The 22,027-nt window shown below is 49.2% G+C and overlaps 1 protein-coding gene and 1 long non-coding RNA gene across 14 annotated transcripts in view; one reads left to right on the top strand and one right to left on the bottom strand.

Annotated features, from left to right (window-relative positions):
- ADGRB1 (adhesion G protein-coupled receptor B1) overlaps positions 1-22,027 on the top strand; it is a 282,938-nt gene that overhangs the window by 569 nt on the left and 260,342 nt on the right. The gene's annotated exons all lie outside the window — the stretch shown is intronic.
- Positions 814-2,311, bottom strand: LOC140682486 (uncharacterized). Its single transcript, XR_012054300.1, has 2 exons — positions 1,599-2,311; positions 814-1,175 (listed from the first exon to the last, which is right to left on the bottom strand). It is a non-coding gene; the product is annotated as an uncharacterized lncRNA (long non-coding RNA).

The raw sequence follows: 22,027 nt of genomic DNA on the forward strand, positions 1-22,027 counted from the left end.
ATGGGGGCAGCGGTGGGCACCCGCTCCTCTCCTTCTGCCCCTGGAAACAGCACCCGGAGGATGTTTCTGTCCCTTCCACTCCGCAATTTGGACTGATAGAGCGTAATCATTCCCTGACACGGGAAGTTTTAACTTTTGTGCATGCAGGTCCTGTGGGCACACACCAAGCGCTGGTGGAAAATATTGAATGTCTGCAGGATGCGGAGGGGGAAATGCAGACGTGTCCCGGGGAAAGGAGCTGGGCATTGGGTTGTCTGGGGGGGGAGAAGGCAGCCAGGCGAGGGAAGAGGAGCGGGGAATCGCGACAGGAGAGCTGCAGAGCCAGCCGGGGCTGGGCTGCAAAGTGCTGCGAAGCCGCGGCGCCTTCGCCCTGGGGTCCGGGACTCCTCATCCCGCAATGTTGGCAAAGTCTCGGAAGGACAGGCAGCTGAGTTCCCCGGGAATGAATATGCCCTCACCACAGCTCCCTGCCTTCCCCTTTTCCTCGGAGAGCTCTCGGGGTGTGTGTCTGTGTGTGGGGGGGGTCCTCGCTTGCTTCGCTGCTTGTGTGGCACCTACCCAGGGCTGGAGGCTCTGGCTGGGGAGGTGATCAGCTCCTCATGTAGCCCCCCCCAAAATGCCATTTCTCAGCACTTCGCTTCACACTGGGGGAGAAAATTAACCTTTAGCCTCTGTAGAGCTCCGAGCGTGGCACAGACACACAGACACACACACGCTGCTCCCGGCGCTGTGCTCCTGGGGGATGCTGGCACCCAGGCATGGCTTAGCCTTTCTTTGGGAGGGGGGGGCGGGTGGAGAGAGAAGGAGTCTCCATCAGGGATGCGTAATTACAAAGCATCTTGTTCTGAATCACCCTGTGTGGGAATGAACCGCAAAATTTGTCTCTCCCTCTTCCCCCACCGCCCCCTTGCCTTTCACGGCCTGACATTCGCTGACGGAGGGTGGCTGTTGATGCATCTTCAGACTTTCACAGAGAGGTGTTTCAGCCATGGCTCTGCCAAGGCTGCGAGAAAAAGGGGGAAAGAGGGATCGAGGGGGATCAGGTAGAGGTTTCAAAGGGACTTCTCAGTCCTGGCTGAGAGCAGGCGGCGGTTCCCGAATCGAAGGCACGGGCTGCAGATGAACTCTGCCAGGTACCTTCGGCTGTGACTCACGCTCGTGTCCCCGATCCTGCCCTGGCCAAGCAAACAACCCCCGTGAATCAGCGGCACAGAGAGGAGTGGGGAGGGAGGGGAGCATCAAGGCAAGGTCAAAGGGATGGAGGGCAAAAAGACACCCCCCTTCCATCCCTCACCACCCCATCCCTTTGGAGCTGGGGCTTTCCGAGGCTCGGGCTCAACCCAGCTCCAGCACTGGGTCTGCCGAGTTGCCAGGGCCAGCTGACAGCTGATGGCTGAGGGAGGAGGAAGAGGAGGAGGGGAGGAAGGGGGCTGAGGAAGAGCGGAGCTACTTTGACAGATGCCCAAACCTGCGTGCGCGGCAGAGCGAAAATCGCAGCGCCTCGAAAGCCTCCCTGGGAGGGAGCCAGGGGTGCTCGGGGTGCAGGGTGCAGCTCCCCAGCCCCGTTACCTGTTGAGCACCTATAGGTTTCCTCTCACCTGGCCAGGCAGAGCCTGAGGAAAGCCAGGAGGGCTGAGCCCCCGACACTCCGAGGAGTTGCCTGGTGACCTCCGCGGTGTGGCAGGGAGGGCTCTGTATTAATGATGATGACTCTGCTTTGGCTGGTGCTAAAATATCTGTATTATCTATTATCAGCTGGGAGACTGAGGCTGGAGGCTTCGCAAGGCTGGGATCTCATCCAAAGTCCGGGCTGCTAAAGGAAACAAACAACTCCCCATGCATATTAAGTGGGTCCCTAATTAATTAATGACTCATTAACTCGGGTCCCACAGTCCTTCCTGTGCCCAAGACCTGGCTGAGGAAGAGGAAGGAGGTGTCAGGGCAGAGCCGGGGACGTTTTTACCCTCGGAGGATGCTGAGGAATTGCACCAGCTCAGCCAAGCCGCACTGCCAGGGGACGGGGTGGCCACGGGGCTGAGCCGGGCAGGGGCCAAAGGAGGGGCTGAGCAGACAGGACATCCTGCCTGGTGGGTCTCAGAGGGGCACAGGGGGCTGGAAAACCCAGGGTTCCTCCACAGCCCGCTCTGGGTGTTAGAGGGGTCAGGGTGCAGCAGCGCTCCTGCTGCGGAGGGAGAAAGGGAAGACCAGGCAGGAACTGGCACAAGGCACAGTCAGGGCAGGAGAAGAGCTCCCGGCCCTTTTCAAGCACTTGGGGTGGTGTTGCAGAGCCCTGGGTGCAGGGAGAGGGGCATAGAGCCCCCGGAATTGGCCAGTGAAGGTGGACAGGCTCAGGGAAGGACCGGCTGCAAAGCGGAGGGGATTTCTATTAATGACTGTAGCCCCTTCTCCTTATGTGAGGGAAAACGAGGCAGGGACGGTGTGCCAGACCCCATAGCCGGGATGGGAACTGCGTGTGTGTGTGTGGGGGGAATCAGGGGGAGATCCTGACCCCCCATCACACCCCAAGGAGCAGCCAAAGGAAACCCCCCTGGCTGGGGGAGCACCCCGGATCCCATCCTCTGCCACATCACCCTGTGCCCCGCAGGCACTCAGAGGTGCTCTGGGAAACCCCCACAACCCTTCCCTGCCTTACAGCACCCCAAAAACCCCTTTTACAACCACTCCAAACTTAGCGAACCCCCCGCCAACACACATCCCCACTCCATCCTTCTCACAGCATCCGGACCATCCCCGCTGCGACCCCGCGGGGGCAGAAGTTGGGAAAAGGTGTCGGGCATCTCCACCTAATGTCAGGGTCCCCCCCAGCCTCCTCCATCCCCAAGGAGGCAGCGGGGGGGGCTGCCGGGGGCGGCGGGGCTTGCGGTGAGCGGCGGGGAGGTGGCGCTCGCCGCTCGGCTATCGCCGCTCGCCACCCCCGGAGCGCTCGGATGCTCGGCACAGCCCGCGGGGCGCTGCTCTCCCTATCCCCCCTCCCAAAATAAATAAATAAATTAAAAAAAAAAAATAATCCGCACAGCTGGGGCTCGCAAGAAGCGCTGGCTCCCACCCCGCACCCGAAAAGCGAAACCCATGGGGTTTATTTCCCACTCTCCAGCATCTCCTTCCCGTTGAGTTTTTGCTCTCCTCCCTTCCCCGTGGTGCTTTTACCACGCTCTCCCGCACGTTTTATTCCCCTCTTCCCCCCACTTTCAGTATCCTTGTGAAAGCAGAGCCTTCCACCGGCTCTCCTCGGCAGTGGAAGCGCTGCTGCGGGCACTGCTCTTACTCCCATGCCCAGAACTGGGGGGGCACAGAGGCAGCCCCCAGCTCCAAGGGCTTGCTGGAGGTCTCCACACCATCCCTCACTCCCCGCAGGTGGGAGAGAGGGATGCCCGAGCACTTTGTTCCCGTCCAGCAGGGATGGTGCCCGATCCTCGAGGGGCTTCCCGCAGCGCCTGTGTGGCTGCAGGTGGATTTTCTTTCCCAGTTTTTTATTTTTGGGGGGGAGGGAGAAGGGGAAGGAAGCACTGTGCTCACAGATCCAGCTTCACCCTCTCCCGTTGCTCAAGTGTAGCAGGCAGGAAATCCTCTGTCATCGATACCTGTTGCAGGGTAGCAGCTTGGCTCATTAATTAGCTCCAGGAAAACCTGTGCTGGTAAACAAATGACTCAAAGCTTTTCTCCGGGCCTGATCCAAGGCTTGTGGAATGCTGGTCTCCACCTTTCTAGGAGAGGTGCAAAGAGAGAGGAGTATTTTCCTCAAGATGGATGACAGGCTGTCTCTGGAACCAGCTCGCCTCCTCCCCTTGGAGAAAATTCACATCCCCAGGCGAGCCTTCGAAGGGAAGGGAGCTGACACCTGGCAGGATAGTCCTGCTCAGTGTCACAGCATGGATTAGAACAGCTCAAATGAGGCAGCAGACAAAGCCCAGGGGTCCCCATCACATCCCAGTCTTCACCATACACAGGATGCTCCCGAATTCTTCTCATGGCTCCTTCCCCAAATTCCCCTGCGTTCTCTGCTTGCCTGGAGTTTTCTAGGATACCACAGAGCAGGAGGGGGATGCTTGTGTTCGGGGGAAACTTGGCTAAGAGTTAAATGCTAACGGGGATTGATGTCCATCCATAAATTTGGGGGGGGATTTGGGGCTCTGAAGCACAAGGAGGAGAGGACTGGTGCACAGTTCCCCCAGCCAAAGGTGGGGACAGAGGTTTCAAACCTTCTTGGAATCTCAGTTGCCTTGAACCACATCTCTGCCAGGGAAAACAACATTTGAATGTCCCATCTGTGCTGGAGAGGCAGGGGCTCCTTTTGACTTCAAATGCACTGCTTTCCTTCAGATTAAGTATTAGGAAGAAATTCTTTATTATGAAGGAGTTGAGGCCCTGGCACAGGTTGCCCAGAGAAGCTGCCCCATCCCTGGAAATGTCCAAGGCCAGGCTGGACAGGGCTTGGAGCAATCTGGGATAGAGGAAGGTGTCCCTGCCCATGGCAGGGGGGTGGGAGGAGATGATCTTTAATGTGTCCTCCAATCCAAACTATTCTGTGATTTTATGATTTATGCACGGCCCCATCAGATGCCAAATCCACAGGAGATCAGCCCTCTAAGTCCCAAACCACCATGGCAGGGAGCTGTGGCAACCCTCATTTCCCCAAGTCAAGCCCAGCATAGATGTCACTCCAGTCTCCAGCATCGCGGTGTTGGAGGTCCCTCCTGCCCTGTACCCTTCCTTAATGCTCCTGCTGCCAAAAAGGCAATTCTTCCACTCCATCCCTGGCCCATTACTGGGGGCATTTTATTCAGACCTAAGAAACCATCAACTGGAAGCCAAACTTCTCTCTTGAAGAGCAATCTGGAAAGGCAGCCCACAGGGGGAGTGAAATTCCCTCTCCCTTCCATTCACTCCGTGTGATATTTGGCTCTCTAATGTGGTTTTCAGCATGCTGAGGCTACAAAACACAACAATAAAAAAAAATAAGAAAAGGAAATGAGCAGTAAATGAAGTCCCCTCAGAACATCCATTTGTCGTCACATCTCGACTTCAGAATTTCCTCACGGTGCCTCTTGGAGCAAGGGTTTTGTATTAGTCTGATTATGTTGAGATAATCTGTCATGTTGCTCCAGGAAGCTCTGAGGGAAGAGGACAAAAAAAAAAAAAAGGGAAAGAAAAGATAATATTTTAAATCAGAGGGCTGCTAGATTGGTGACTCTGTCTGGCAGACACACATCACTGCCCCCTTTATGAAAATTTTAATTGGTTACCTCTGTCAGAGAAAATGAGAGATTTGCTGATTTTAATTTGTTGGAGCGAATCACTCCCTGCCAGTGTTATCAAAATTAAACCGGAGATGGTTTCTTACTTTCCTTCTCCTACTCCCTCTGCATTTTCTGCTGAAATATCCCTCCATAAAAGATTGATTAAGGAGTGACCAGCTGATGAAAAATGAAGTGTTGAAGTGGCAAACTCTGCCGTGCTTGGTGTCATGCCTTATCCCTGGGACAGGGAGGATCAGGGAAAGCAAACAGCATCTGCAGGAAGAATGGTCAGAGACCTAGTAAGGAAATACAGATATTTTTGGGGAGGGGTAAAAACTGGAACAGATGGGTGTCACCTCATGTGGCGCACTGTATGTTGGCTGAAGTGAGTGTATGAAACAAGATATATAAAATACATAAAATCCTCCTTCCAGGGTTTCAAGTACCCATTGTGGTTTTAGGTTGGTGATTTGCTGCAGGTAGAGCTGCTGTTTGCTGGCCTGGGAGCAGCCCAGAGGGATCCTGCATGCGTTTGGGGGCACCATTTCGTGCATGCCACGTGCATGTACTGGCATTTAGTGTTGCCAGCTCTTTTTCTGAGCACTGAGTTTTGGTCAGAGGCAGGTTTTGTGACACCCCCTGCCGTGATTTCAGCACTCCCACCTGCAGGCTCACCTTGTCAGCTGCCTGTTTCCAGGCTGGCTTTGCTAGATGGAGATGTTCCCTCAGTTTTTTGAGCTCAGCTGGACGATAACAAAGTCCTTGCTGTTTGCAAAATGGCTCTTTTCTTCCTCCCCTCTGTCAGCTATTAGGAATATCCCATTCCTGGCAGACGTGCCCTATTCCATATTCATTGAGAATTAGCACGGCTCTCTGTCTAAGTGTTTTTGGGATAGGGGTCATCATGATATCCTGCGAGAATAGATTTGGAGCTGAAACGCTTTGTCTCTGTCCCATCTGTGCTCCTGTCTCCCTGGGGATGATCCCTTCAGCAAACAGCTCCACAAACTGCTGAAGTTTGGGTTACCCAAAGCCCTGTGGCTGATTTTAAAAGCACAGTTCTCCCTGTGGGCCAAGGACACCCTCACGGGGCTGATCTCAGCCCTGCCAAACCACGTGGCTCAGGGCAGGGCTCAGGTCACACTTAATTAAGACTTTGGTCTTTCTGCAGTGGGTGCTCTCATTTTGAAATGGGGAAGCCTGGTTTCCTCCTTCCTGGTGTGGCTCTGTGCCAGCTGTGCGTCCAGCTGGATGTGGTCAAACCACATTTCCTCTGGGATCCCGAGGTGAAGGGCACCAGCCGAGCGCCAGGGATGATTTATCCTTCTTGTGCCTTGCCTGTGAGCACATGTCCACCCTTAAACATTCCTCCAGAGCCGTCTTTTCTTGTCCTTTCTCAGTCCTTAATTTCTTGAGGTCCTCCTATAACTGAAGCAGGCAATTCTCCTATGCCTACCTTGGATTTCCTCTGGATTAAACACCTCCTTTTCCAGGAGAACCTCGTGGAGCACTGCAAAATGCTCCTTTGTGTAGTCCAGCCCACTTGGATGCTCCAATCAATCAAGCCCGGGGTAGGAGTCAGGCTTTATGCTGGATGTTGTTGAGCAGCAATGTAACAATGGAGATCTCCTCCAAACAAATATCTGCTGGTTCCTGCAAATGAAAGTCGATACACCTTCACAAGGAAATCTGTCCCGGTGGGGTCTTTTCTATCGAAAGCCCTTGTTGGTAGATTTATTCATTGTGCAGGGCCGTTCCCTTAACAAGTCAGTTATTCATTGGCCATTGCTCCAGGGCGTGTGGAATTTATGGTCACAGTCCTGTAATCAGATATTTTGTTATAGAGGGCTTTGCCACCATGAAAGGTCTGAATAAATCAGTATGCAGCAGAAATTGATCCTCTCACAGGCTACTTCTGCATTCAGCTCCTGCTCTAAGAGTGTTTTCTCCCTTCTGGATCCACGCTACCAAAGCCTTTGCATGTTTGCACTGTGGTCAGGCCTACCAAAGCTTGGCTTTAGTGCCCGTGTACAGACAGACACACTCTTAGCTCTGTTTCCTGGGCCTGATTTTTGTCCTGAGATACTTGAGGTCTATGCTGCTGCCATTTCCCAGCCAGAAAATAAAAATTCTCCATCACCTGACTTAAACATCTGCAGGTTGGAAAGAATTGCTTGAAAAGGCTTTAATCAACTGCTAGGGAAGAAAGGGAAATCTGATTTTGAGTAGCTGCATTGGTGCCTTAAGTACTAAAGAGCTTGACCTGCTAATCTCCACTTCTCAGATGTTGTTCCACAATCTGATCAGCTCTATTGAGCTGAAACAAGGGTTAATTGCTAACAAAATGCTCCACACCTTCCTGCATAGAAGTAAAGGGGCAAGGGTGAGCACCTTGTTTTTTGGAGCTTAGTGCAATCTCACCATGTGCAGTTGATGGGGAGGGAGTTTGATTCTTGTATGTGCCCCAGGAATATCTGTCTGTGAAGGTAAAATTACAGCAGAGCCTCTGATTTTTATGGCAGATATCAGGGATGGGAGGAGAGGAAAAAAAATCTCTGTAACCTAGCAGCCTGTACAGCTGCTGCCTCCCAGGTCGTGGGTGATGTTAAATGTTTAAATGTCAATGAACCTCCCCCCTGAGCAGGGCTGAGCTGCCTTGGCACTCACACAGGGGACGGAGCTTGGCAGTGCTGTGGTTCCTCAGTGGGCAGACACTGCCTTGCTAGTGTTCCCCAAGGCACAGCATCTTTCTAGGGAAGCTCTGATGGCTCCAGGGGTGGGATTTGGTTTAAGGAGAGTCTGTGACAAAAGGCATTCTGTTCCTGGTCTGCTCTGGTGAGTGCAGCCCAAAGGAGGGTCAAACTGTGATAAGGAGCATGTGAATTATGTCCACCTGTGGGAAGAGGGGGTCAGAGGGTCTCTGAGCTGCTCACATCTCAGTAGAGTCACAGAATGCCCTCTGTGGGAAGGAAACCACAGGGACCATTGAGCTCCTAGATCAGCATCAAACATCAAGAATCCCCCATGTTCCTGAGAGTGTTGTCCAAACCAAACTGGAACTCTGGCAGTCTCCACTTCTCTGAGGAACCTGTTCTGGTTCCTGACCACCCTCTGGATGAAAAACCTTTTCCCTGTACCAGTCTAAACCTGTCCTGACACAGCTCCAAGCCTTTCCATCAGATCCTATCGCTGGATACAGCGCTGCTCTTCCAATCACTCATTTCAGCACCTCCAGGTCAGCCATGAGGGCAAGTGAAGGAATAACCAGACAGTGAATTAATGTTCACTGCATACTCTGAATGCTTAAAAAAATGACATGAACAATGTTAAATATTTCCTGTCCTGTGTCACTCGCTGGCTCCTGCCAGCTCAGGGTTTTCAGATATGTTACCAGGGATAGCAATGCTGTCAGGACTTTCAGTCTCCAGATGGAGATGATGCTACAACCAGCAGGAGAGATGGTGACAGGCAGAAGAGCAGCAGAGCTGGGAGGGCAGGGGGGAAGCTGGGAGAGATCCCAGAAAAATGCCAGTTGGCTGGGGGATCCATTTAAGTGGGATGAGTGGAAATACCAGGAGGGCATCCTTTGCTGTGAGAGCTGACACGATTGTAGATGTACCCAAGGAATCCCTCAGGGACTAGAAACTGTGGGAAGTGCCTGCAGGCTTGGAAATACCACTGGAAGTGACATTCTCCAGATGGGGAATCCTCAGTCTTGGTATCCTTTACCAAGATTAAGCAAGATGGTGAAGCAGCTTGCAGGAGGGGAATTCCAGAGGCCCCTTCCACCTTCAGGCATCTGTGATCCTCGTATGTGGATGTGTAAAGATGGGACACAAGTGCTGCAGATTTTGATGCCCTCACTGGACACAGAGCTGCCTCCTGGTGAGCAGGAGGCTGCAGAGCATTTAAAGGTGTGCTGGGGGAAGAACTGAAGGCTGTTTTTCAGGGCAAACTCTGGTGTGGGGCTGTGAGACAGCGCCCTGTGTGTTGTCCTCAGAAGGGAGGAAATCTGACAGGGATTGAGGTCTGGGGGCTGAAATCCAAAGTCTTGATGTGTTTTAAAACCCCTCAAGAAGTAGACACTGTCCTTCCCTGTGTTGGGACAAAGGCCTGGTTTGATGTCCTGTTGACTTGATCCCAGTTTTTTAGACAAGGCCCCTCTTGGCAATTCCATATCCCCGCATCCCTCTGGAGTCTTACACCAATTTTTTGGCTGGGTTGTGACCAGAGGCAATGCCACAGCATCTTTGGTCAGAAATGTGTACACACCCTGCCCTAAGTGATGCATACATTCTTTTACTGCCATATCACAAAATATTCATATTTTTGTGACTATTTTCTTCTGTTGTCCTGGGAAAAGCCTTGGCTTGCTCTGCAGTGGAGTTTTCCAGGATGTGGAAAGGGGGGACACTCCACCACAAGCTGCAACATCTCCTTCCTTGTTCTGTGGTGCTGATGGCTGGTGGGTCCCTCCCTTGCCTGGTTTGGCTTTTGACTTGTGATTAGGAGCAATGATCTTCCCCAGAGGACCTCTAAGACCATCCTGGAATGGAATATCACCTGGCTGCCAACAGCATCAGGTACAATATGGGACAAAGGGCTGGGGAAGATGATTGGTGAAGCCAACTGTGATCCCTTGTGGGGTCTTTGTTGGATTGGAGCTCATTTTAAAAGGTTGAGAGAACTGAAGCACCTTTCTCTTCCCTGCCTCGAGTAGGCCTTAAATGTGTTTGTAGAAGATCTCACCACAATTCTTTCCATTTTGCCTGGCGAGGGGAATGTGGGACAAAGAAAGCACTGATTTTTCTCAACTCCCTTCCCTTGGCCAGAAGAGTGGTTGGATGTAAATAGGACATGGCTCTTCCCAGTCCTGGAGCGGGTCGGCAGTGCTCAGCTCTGACAGCGCTGCCAGGGAAGCCACGAGCACCGCGGATGCGCCGCACCGGGCACGGCGCCTTTCACGTGGACTCCAAACCCTCCCTGCAACCTCCTGTTCTCATAAATTCAATTTACGAGCCGCAAGGTGCCCAGCAGGCTGCAGAGAGGCGGTTATTAAAACCCCAGCTTCCCACCTCAAATTACAACCCAAACGCTGTGTTTGTTTCCCACTTCACGCCGTCCCTCGGGGGGTTTCCTTTAGCGCTGAGCCCTTTTGAAGTTGCTGTTGATTACAGAGCAGGCAGTGTAATCTCCCTGTGGAAGGTATTTAGAGCTGGGGGGAAGGAAATCAATCACCCCAGCGCAGGGGGCAGAACTGGGGTGGGGGATTCACGGTGCTGCCCAGCCAACCCTTCCACTCAGGGGCCTGTCCTGCTCTGGAGGTACTGCCCTGATGGCTGCAGCTCCTTAGACACTCAGAGAAGGAGCATTTCAAAGAGGGTTTAAGCCCTGCAGATTAGCTCCCAGTCTGGAAGGTGACTTTATTGGTGTAATTATTCTGTCCAGTCACCCTCATCAAGCACTGGCAGCTGGAGCTCTTCTTGAACCCTGATTTTCTCAGTTTTTGTGGTGACTTGATTGGCTCTTCCCTGGCTCATCAAAGGACTGAATAATTTAAAGTTTTTATGCTTTATTTCTTCCCAAATTATTGACCAACACTATCTTGTGCCTCTGCACTTTTCCTGATGAGCCTTTTTGGATTTACATCACTTGATCACTGTGTGTTGCACAACACTGAATATGAGGCTGGCCAAAGTAGAACTCCTGAGCACAGAGGCAGCTGCTTGGCCTGTGGCTTCAATTAGGTGGAAAGTGAACCTCTGGCAGAGCTGAGGTCAACATCTGGAGGTCTTGGGATTGTGCTTCATCTCCAGCTCAGCCCTTTTCCTCTCTGAATTTCCTGGAGAGCTGTTACTATCTCTGAACTGGTTTTTTTGCACCCTTTCCCTCAGGAAAATTTATTTATTTATTTGGACATCAGGACTCCTGCTGATGACTCTCGTCCTCCAGACAGGTCCTGGATGTCTACAGTATTTGGATTTTGCCAAATAGTAACCATAAATAGCTTTGAAGTGTGCAACAGCACAAAGCCTGGCATTTTTGCACTGGTGTGATTGGCAGATTTGGGAGGTGGAGGGCACCATCTGGTGATTAATGGCTGTTTCCTTTTATCTCATAGAATCTGCAGTGAGCTATTAGCTATAGTAACTGTTCTTCCTCTTTAAAAATAAAATCTCTAACACTGGTAAATATTCAAGGTGAGAGGATGGCAAGGAGACCTGTGTACACACAATGCTGTTTTGGCACTATGGTGGCTGATAGAGGCTCTGACTGACATGGAGCATGGTTGTGCTCTGTAAAATCAGATTTTTTGAGACATCTTTCCTTCTTAATTTTGCAGTAGAGGTGGGTTTCATCTGGGCACCATCAGAGTTTCTTTCCCTTCTGGTTAATTCTTGGAAGTACTTTGCTCTTCCAGCACCTCTCGTGTATGCAGGGGTATGAATCCCTGCAGATCTACAATCAATGAAATATCACATCAAATGTTAATTAACAATACATGCCAGGGCTTGTTCTTTGATTCAGTGACCTGGTGCAACTTGCTGCCACAGAACAAAACTCTCTCTGTCTCCCCATCTGTGATTTATTCCTGATCCTAAGGATTATTAGCAATAATCCCTGCCCCATTCCATCCCCTGGGTAGTGTTTGGTGTTTCTTGGGTAGCAAATCCGTGGTGGGGATGGATTCCACACAGAATCATGGAATATCCTGAGCTGAAAAGGACCCACAAGGATCATCGAGTCCAGCTCCTGGGACGGCTCATCAGATGGTTCCTGAATCTGGGTTCTGTCCCTGTGCTGCCCAACAGCTCAATTGCAGGCAAAAATGCCATTGCTGAGTGAAATAATGCTAATAAATAATGAGTGGCCAGGAGAAAAAGAAAGGCTAAAATGAGAAGGAAGCCACTGGCATTGCAGTCCAGCACAGTGGAGTTGCAGCTCAGATGAGTCTCCAAAATAACCCTGACCATCTGGGCTGCTTTCCTGAATCCAATCTTGCTGTTTCATCGAAGCACAGAATCGTTAAAATTCAAAAAGACCTTAAAAACCATCAAGTTCAAATACCAGCCCAGCACCACCATCACCACATTCACCATCATCCATACCTACACATTTCTGAGCACTCCCAGGGATGACAACCCCACCACCTGCCTGTGCAGTCCATTTCACTATTTTACAACCTTTACCACGAAAAACAAAAATCCTAATATCCAAACTAAACCTAATCTAAATCTTTGATTAACGCTCATGGCTTGCAGGGTGACACCAGTCCAGTGCACACAGGAAGAGACAGCCACACTTGGCAGCACTTTTATGTCCAAGTTTCAGTGACTTTCAGTGCCTGGGCAGGCTCTTGGCTCCTCCTTTGCACCACTTCTCAGCAGTAATGAGGTAACACACCACTGACTTCCCCGAGCATCTGTTTCATGGGGGAAGTGATTTTCCTCACTGCTGTAGTGGTTGGAAGTGGAACAGCCTTTGGTCCTGTGTTATGTGCAGGGGGGCACTGAGTCTCCCACAGGCTCAGAGAGCTTTTATCCACAAATACTAACCTGTAACCCAGCAGTGGCTTCGAAACCATATTTGCTTGTGAGACAAAACCTGATAATTTCTGGCCATTCGAAAGCATTCAGGAACATCCTAAATTGTGTCCTCTGGGCTGGATTACAATGTCAAGTCTTTTGTATTTCAGATTCTCCTGTATGATTATTGGAGCAGGGGGATGTGGTCACTACATGAGCAATCAAGGACTTTTAATCCCCTTTTTCACCACCACTGGGGCATTTAGATGAATCCCAGGGCACTTTCTAATCCTCTCCCCATCTTGTGCCATATTTAGGGCTTGGTAAACTAAACAGGGACAGGACACAGATCTAAAAACTGGCCTGGTTTTGTGTAGACTGTTTAATTTTTAGAAATGTTTCAGAACATCTCAGGCAGCATTCTCTCATTCCAAAACTGGTCCCAGTTCAGAGGAAAACATGGCCAGGGACTGTTCCCAACAGGGACATGAGTCACCTTCTGGCAGGGAGAGGGGTGAAATCCTCAGCTTTTGTTGCCCTGTGCTCATTTTGAATCAAGCAGCAGCTCATGGGCTGAGCTGGGTAGAGATTCCTGTCTGGGGGCTCCTCTCTGTGCTGTAACATCCCCCTGCCACGATGCACTTTTACAGCTCCATAGATCACTGTGTAAAAACCACATTTAATTCTATGGTAAGGTCACTTTTTAGTTAAAAGGGACAGAATGGATTTAATTTATAATCCTCTCCAACTTTATGGATTACATTTAGAGTTATATCTATTATATAGTGCCAAACACGTATTATAAAAATTGATTCCCCCTTTTCTCCTCCCCAGATTTGCTGTGTCAGGCAGATTCTGATTGCCCTCCCCTTTGCTTTAAGCCAGCAGATAGACCGAGGTGGATCTAAACGTCAGGGATGACATCTGGGACTGCAAAGTGCAAGTTTATAGGGAATGGAACCGGCCCAGATCTATTCCTGGGTGTTTGGGAAGGAACACCATCTCTGCCAGCCTGCCACAATGCAGGACAGGAGGACAGAGCTGCAGACTGCAGGGGAAAATGCAGCTCAGAGCCAGGGTGAGGTGCAAGGGGTTAGTAGGTGACCTGGTGTTGGTGTCTTGGTGTGGGTCCTGCCATGGCCATATGATGCAGGCACATCCCTTAAATTCAATAGTAAATTTTAGGCGAGGGACGTAATATTCAGAGGATGTCATAGTGAAGAATCATTAATTTATTTTTTTTTTCTTATTCCAGGAAAGTCTTCAGATAGTTTTAAGGGAGTTTTAAGGAGGGAAGAGAGGGAATGGGGTGACACCAAGAGGAATTAGCCAAAATTTACCACCTGATGTTTACTTGCAGCACTTGTATCCTGTACCCACACTTTGGCACTTGTATCACACCTCAGATAAGTTGAGTGCTCTCTTTGCAGAGCAGTGAACATCAGAGAGGGGCAGACAAGGAAAGGCAGCAGCAGGAGTTGCTGTGGTTGTTGGAATTGATATGAACTCCTTTGGTCAGGGCTGCTGCGTCCATCCATCCCACAACAGCTCCGTGGACGCTGTGACTTGTGGCAGGAGTTGGGTAAAGCTGTCAGAGAGGTGCCTTCCCTTGATTTGGAGGCTTCCAAAAGGTGATGAATGCAGCACTTAGAGGGAGATTCGAGCCTCGAGTCTGACAGGACTTGGAGCATCCCTAGATCACTCTCTGGGAGGGCAGCAAGGCGGGGATTTGCCTCCCTCTCTTGCAGCTGCACTCCTGTGGCAACACTTTTCTATTTCTGTGATTAAGTTGTGCTCATAAAATCCCTACCAAACCCCTCGGACAAGCTGTTAACTGCCCTTTAAAGCTGAGCTGGGGAGAAATGAGCCACATTTGCCTACACACAGCCCTGGCCATGCTTGATTGAGAGGCTGCAGTAAAACTCGAGCTATAAATAAAACACATGTGCCTGTATCCACAACAGTGCTCTCCTGAGAAGATGTAATTTGCTTCAGGACTTCAGCAAAATATCCATATTTTCAGCCTCCATTTATATTAATGAATGGATTTTTTTTTTAATTGTGGGGTTTTTTTGGTTGTTGTTTTTTGTTTGCTTATATATATTTTAATTTCTTTCCTCTGTTGCAATGAGAATAAGGTAACACAGGACACCCAGCAAAGTGAACAAGGTGGCAAGGGACACTTGGACCAAAATACGTGGTAGTGGTGAGGGACAAGCACCACTTGGTTGGGATGCCAGGGGTGAAGAGAGACCCCTCATCCCTCAAGCAGGGTCACACTGCTGCTCCTCCTGAGGCTCCTTCCTGAAAGCCAGGCTGGGTTTAACTGGCAATAGAACAATCTTCTCTGAGTGTTTCATGGGCCTGAATGGAGAGATCTGTGGGCTCATCTTTGCTCACTGAGTAATGAAACAAAGACAAAAGAAAAAAAATCTGGAAATTATAAAACTTGAGCTTGACAAATCTTGAGTTGCTTTGTTTTATTTTGTTTTTATTTTTTAGTCTTGACTATGGGCCATGATCAGGCTCTCTAGTGATTAAAAAATCACACCCAGGTTTTATTTTAAGTATTACTTGCACTTTTGATAATCATCTGTCTTTCATAATCGCAGAACTCGAGAAATTTTGATCTGAATGCCAGGTACTACGAGAGTAGTGGAATGAGATTCTGAGGGCAGAGATATGTCAGAAAGGAGCAGGAGATTACCAAACAGTAATAAGGACTGAATACAGTCTCCATGGGGAGTGAAGGATTTGCCTCTGCGTCTTTTCTTTCGGTCTCCAAGGAGCTCTGTCTCTGGAACAGCAGCATCTCAGAAACTGAAAGCAGCAGTTCACAGGGGATGAACGCCTCTCTGGCGCTGGAGCCACATTTATCAGCATCCTGGCTGAAAAAGTCATGTAACTTAGCTTCATTGTGCATGTGAAGATTGACAATCTGATTTTTTTTTTCCTTAAATTTGCCCAAAATTAGACAACACAACTGCACCAGCTTTGGACTTGGAGGTGAGATTTAAACACGGGATAGAGGCTGAGTCACACCTGTGGAGAGAAAAGTCCTAAAGAGCTTTGTGCCTTTGCTGTAAATAAGTGGGTTAATGCTTAGGCTTGATGATCTTTTCTAACCTCAGTGATTCTGTGATTCCAAATATGCTCATGGTGGCTGTGATGGGGAAAGTAATGACTGCAGGAGGAATGTGAAGGTGGGATTGAGAGGGAGAGACTTCATGGGATAATAAAAACAGGAAAAGGTCAGTACAGGGGTCACTGTACTCAGAGTGATAATTTACCATTTAATTCAGATTTGTCCATTTGCAAAGATTTCTGCCATGTTAAAAGGGGCAGGAGATGGTTCAGGATGTCTCTTCCATCTCTCCTGGGTATGTTCACCTTGACATTGAGAGGAAATTCAGGCAGGAGGGGAAGAATTTTCTGTCCTCATTTCTGTGGTGTTCAACACCCCCCAGAGGTTTTAGCAGGAGATTGTGGCTCAAAGGAGGAGGAGAAAGCTCAGACAGGGAAGAGGGGAATCACAGAATGGTTTTGGTGGGGGAGAACTTTAAAGATCATTCTTCAATGAGAAGGTCTGCTGGGCTTGGACAGAGTAGTTTAAAAGAGTCCCAGCTTTTAACATCATTCTATATCTTATCAGGAGGAGGTTGCTCCTTGGAATTTGCCCTGGACTCCTAAAATCACTGTATCCTTGAGGATTAGGCATTAGAGGTGGAGGACCTTAAATTAAAAATGAGCAGAGAAATGGAAGGAGCCTCTGCTGCCTGCAGAAGGTCATCAGTCAGACTGCAGGTCTGTCACCTGAGTCCTTGGGCCACTGGAGATTTTGATGTAAGGTTAGAGCAGAAAACTTTCACTTGGCTGCTGAGGAGTCACCAAACACCCGAGAGGAAACAGAGGAGGCATCTCAGGGGTGGAGAACCACCACAAAGCAAAGCCCCTCTTGTGTCAGCTCTATAGGTGGGAGCTGAAGAGGGGTGAAGTTTCCACCTTTCTGCATTAAATACAGAAAGACAGAACTGGAAAGTCACTTCCTAAAGGCCTTCCTAATGAAATTCACCTCAACATTAGCAGGGAGATTTTTTTCTTAATCATACAAGATTGACTGTCCTGGACAACAATTTTTCTGGTGGCTAAAATCTCAACCCAGGTATATTTTTTTTTTTGCCAAATCATTCCTGTCTATTCTCACAGCATAAATGTCCTTCAGTTTAAATTTTTTTAAATTCCTCTGGTGCTTCTGTCTCAGTGTTTTAAGTATTACATTTTAATTTTCTCTTCATTTTCCTTTTGCACAAAGCCAAGTGCACCAGTATCTTGTGGCAAGTCTGGTCATCTTAGTGATCTATCTTTGCAACCCTGTCTCACTGTGAATTCACGTTTCTTGAAGTCGAGCACAAAAATGGATACAATATTTTAGTACATGGTAAAAGATAGTGTCTTCCTAATATCTGGAAACCTGGCAATATTCCCCCTCACTGTGTCCTGGATTGATACATTGTCTTTTTCACAGCGTGTTATTTGTTTTTACCCAATCTCTGTCTTTATCTTCTGTTGGTTTTTTTTTCCTCTCTGCTGAAATCACTTTACTCTTTTTCAGCTTTCGGCTTAGGGATGTCCTCATTACCCAAATGTGACAGTGTTATTTTCACGTCACACCTGGGAAAACTAAGGCAGAGGGGAAAAAAAAAAAAAATAAAAAGACTTGACCTTCACAGAGGAGGTGGCAAAGCTTTGCCAAAAGCAAGGAGAGAGTGATTCCTTGGACACCAGGCTGCTGTTGGCATCAGGGCTTTGTCCTGCCCCAATAAAGTCGAGGTTCTAATGCCTCCCCGTGGGCACAGGCTGCCTCTTCCAGGCAGGAATTCTCATGAGGAGCCTGCTTGTTTTCCCTGCTCCTCAGCCTGAATCCCCCCTCCCTCCTCGCCGGGATGGGGATGAATGGGAAGAGAGAGGCTCTGAGTGGACTCTGTTCTCCAACCCCAGTCGCTGCTGAATTTCAAATAACTCCCCAAACAAAACCCACACAAGCAGCCCCTTGTGCTCCTCTATCTCCTCTCTCTTTGGCCTTTAGTCCCCAGGCTTGGCAGCAGCGCTGCTCTTCTGTGGCTCGTCACATGCCAGGCGGGGAGGATGGGCGGCTTTGTCGCCCTTCTCTTTGCTCAGGGGTCTGAAACAACAGAGCCCTTTGCCTTGTTTGCTTTGCTGGGCCACGAGGGAGCAGGGCCAGAGGAAGGAGGAGGTTGGTGTAACCCCCTGGCAAGGTTTTTGGGCAGCAGAAAGGTGAAGGTTTGTATGTTCAGAGGAATGAGTGCCACTGCTCATCCTTGTCCCCTGCCTCCCTTGCGCTGCTGGGGACAGCTCTCCTCCTTGTAGGAAGCAGTGGGTGTTTGGGGAGAGGAAAAGGTGCTGTCCCATGCCTGAGGACAGGTATTACTCCTGTCCCAGAAGGATTTGCCAACTGGCAGGGCTGTGCCAGCTGCAGAGGTCACGGCTCAGTTTTTGTCTTCGATGCAGGCAGCAGTGAAAAGGGAGACAGGGACAAATCCAGCTGCGAGTTGTGGTTTGCCCACGGTGCTGATATCCTGAGATACGTGGTGTGGATGCCATCCTCCTGGTGGAGCAGGAAGGAGAAAAACACAGCTCCTCTGGTCACCTCTGCAGCACTGCTCCCCAAAGCTGCTGGGGCCTGGCAGTCATGGAGAGAGGGCCAGGTCAACCCGTGTGATCTGAACAGGAGGGTTTTAGGATTCCTGAGATGCTGAAACTCGTTTTACTCATTATCCAAGTTGGACTTGACTCCTGCAGGGAGAGAATCTCTCCAGACAGCATGGTGAGGCCAGATTTATTGCAGATTAGGGCAGCTCCTTCTGACCTCTTCGTTTTCAGCGAGCCAAGCCTGATAGACTGGGAGAGTATAGCATTTTCTGCCAAAAAAAAAAACCCAAAAAAAACCCCCAAAAAAAAACCCAGAGAAAAAAACCCAGAAAAAAGAGGGGGGGATTAGGACTATTTCTTTATCTCTTGTGTTTTAGACCAAAAAAGGCCTCTGTGCAAAGCTCACTCAAGATGCACTGTGAGTATTTGGCAGCATATTGTGGTGTTGTTCGCTCTGTTGTGCTCAGGCACAGGTTTCCTTTCAGCCCAGCTTTCCCTGGATGAGAGGGGCAGCTCATCCTGCCAGCCCTCTTGGAATGGGCTGACTTTAAACAGCAGGACATGACCCCTTGCTTGTGATAGGGGATATTAACTCCTGACCTCAATAGGGGAAAAGAGGCTGAAGTTTATGGAAAGCCTGTTCCACTGGTCCGAGGAAAAGCCAGATGGCTTCTGCCTGTGATCTGTGGAGCAGAAAGGGAAGATCATTAATAGCCATGGATTGTCCATGAGGAGGGGGTTAAGGGGTGGTTGATGCCTTTGCAAAATCATGGGGTGGGTCAGGAGACTCTGTCTTGTGGATAAATACAAGCTTTCCTTCTGCACAGCTCATCACTTCTGCTTTTTTTTTAAAGGGAAAAAACAGCATCCAAGCCATTGTTGTGGTGTTGGCCACCACTGCTGAAAGGCTCATGGGGAAAAGACACAAGCCAAGTGTAACTGGGGGGGTTGTGCTGAACTTTGGGTTAATTAACACAGGAATTCTCAGATGAGAGTCAATGGCCTCGTTCTGCCTGAGGGCAAACTGAATGAACATCAATGTCTCTTCTGTCATTAAATATATATATTCTTAAAAAAGCCAAAACACATCCAGGATGTTTTATGAGGAATTACATAGATTTAGTACCATCCCAGTTTTTCTCTCAAGCTGCAGGAATAATCCCAAAAAATGCCTTGAGAAAAGTGCTTCATGGTAGTTGATTTTTGCATCTCTTGCTCTCATCCAACACTGATTTCTGTGCTGAGCCAGTGTCTCTGTGTGATGCTCCACTGCTTCTGCACAGATTTGGCTTTTTCCAGTTCTACTCAATACTCTGATTTTGACAGGGAGCTCCTATTAATAAATCTTGTATTTATCCCTAAATATGGCCTCTACAGTTAACTATATATATGGAATAGGGAACACCTCCAACTGGGAGTGGTGTGGAAGGAGTCTTTTACTGCTAGGCAACCACTTGGAATCCAAGGCTGCAAATTGTTACTCAGGCTGTGACAGCTCCTTAACCCCTGAGCTCTCCTATTGCTGAAACTGGGAAACAAGAGGTGTTTTGAAATGAAAGTGAGTTTGTTTCAGAGAGAAAATTCAAGTATTTTCAATGTGTTTGTTTTGTAACTTGTTTGAGGAAAAGGAACTGATAGGGGTAGTTGTAACAATTAATAACATACACACGATTTAATAGTATTAACAATATATTTTAATTGTTGCTAATAAAAACAAAACCCCATTTAGTTTAATCTCCTTCCTTCCTTCCTTCCTTCCTTCCTTCCTTCCTTCCTTCCTTCCTTCCTTCCTTCCTTCCTTCCTTCCTTCCTTCCTTCCTTCCTTCCTTCCTTCCTTCCTTCCTTCCTTCCTTCCTTCCTTCCTTCCTTCCTTCCTTCCTTCCTTCCTTCCTTCCTTCCTTCCTTCCTTCCTTCCTTCCTTCCTTCCTTCCTTCCTTCCTTCCTTCCTTCCTTCCTTCCTTCCTTCCTTCCTTCCTTCCTTCCTTCCTTCCTTCCTTCCTTCCTTCCTTCCTTCCTTCCTTCCTTCCTTCCTTCCTTCCTTCCTTCCTTCCTTCCTTCCTTCCTTCCTTCCTTCCTTCCTTCCTTCCTTCCTTCCTTCCTCCCTTCCTCCCTTCCTCCCTTCCTCCCTCCCTCCCTCCCTCCCTCCCTCCCTCCCTCCCTCCCTCCCTCCCTCCCTCCCTCCCTCCCTCCCTCCCTCCCTCCCTCCCTCCCTCCCTCCCTCCCTCCCTCCCTCCCTCCCTCCCTCCCTTCCCCTCCCTTCCCTTCCCCTCCCTTCCCTTCCCCTCCCTTCCCTTCCCCTCCCTTCCCTTCCCCTCCCTTCCCTTCCCCTCCCTTCCCTTCCCTTCCCTTCCCTTCCCTTCCCTTCCCTTCCCTTCCCTTCCCTTCCCTTCCCTTCCCTTCCCTTCCCTTCCCTTCCCTTCCCTTCCCTTCCCTTCCCTTCCCTTCCCTTCCCTTCCCTTCCCTTCCCTTCCCTTCCCTTCCCTTCCCTTCCCTTCCCTTCCCTTCCCTTCCCTTCCCTTCCCTTCCCTTCCCTTCCCTTCCCTTCCCTTCCCTTCCCTTCCCTTCCCTTCCCTTCCCTTCCCTTCCCTTCCCTTCCCTTCCCTTCCCTTCCCTTCCCTTCCCTTCCCTTCCCTTCCCTTCCCTTCCCTTCCCTTCCCTTCCCTTCCCTTCCCTTCCCTTCCCTTCCCTTCCCTTCCCTTCCCTTCCCTTCCCTTCCCTTCCCTTCCCTTCCCCTCCCTTCCCCTCCCTTCCCCTCCCTTCCCCTCCCTTCCCCTCCCTCCCCTCCCCTCCCCTCCCCTCCCTTCCCTCCCTCCCTCCCTTTATTTCCCTAAATCCATTACTAAAAGATCTTTAAATTTTGTGAACCATTTTTTCATTCAGAACACGTTATCTCAGAACTAATTTTTAGCCAGTCATTTTTGCCAAACTCTCTTTGCCTGTCATACATTAATGATCCCTTCACTTGAATTCTATACCAAATTATATTTGATAAAATATAGATTGTGAATCACGATCATTTCACTCATAAAGTGGTTCAAGCAAGTCCACATATAACAAGTACAGGAAGTTTTCCAAGATTTTTAAAAAATGAGCTATGTTGGTTATATAATATCACTTCCAGATACAGGTTATGGGATTTTTGAAGTCTTCTTTCAGATTGGGGTGTGCACATATTTCTCCACCTATTTATGTATAAATACATTTAAGTCTGTTCCTTTTGTGAGTAGGTGATCAGAACAAAGAGTGCTGATAATAAATAAGGCATTTTTTCACAATGACCCAGGGCCTGGAGAAGCTCTCTATGAAGGGGAAAATAAGAGGCAGTGAATTACTTTCACAGCTTCTGTTGCCTGCTCCTCCTTCTCCCTCCAACCCGGGTCCACCAGATTTATGAAATCTGGAGATTCTCCATCTGTAAAAGGAGTTTGCTAAGAAAAAAATATCAGATGGTGGTAAGAGGAGAATGTCTTGGATAATAAGGAATTGGAAGATTTACAAAGCATGTTAAAGGTTGCATGAGAATCAAATTCTGAAAATGGGATACTAAAAGAAAAATATCGATTTTTCTTTTTT

The sequence above is a fragment of the Taeniopygia guttata genome, chromosome 2 (assembly GCF_048771995.1).
Source record: "Taeniopygia guttata chromosome 2, bTaeGut7.mat, whole genome shotgun sequence".
Classification (NCBI taxonomy): Eukaryota; Metazoa; Chordata; class Aves; order Passeriformes; family Estrildidae; genus Taeniopygia; species Taeniopygia guttata.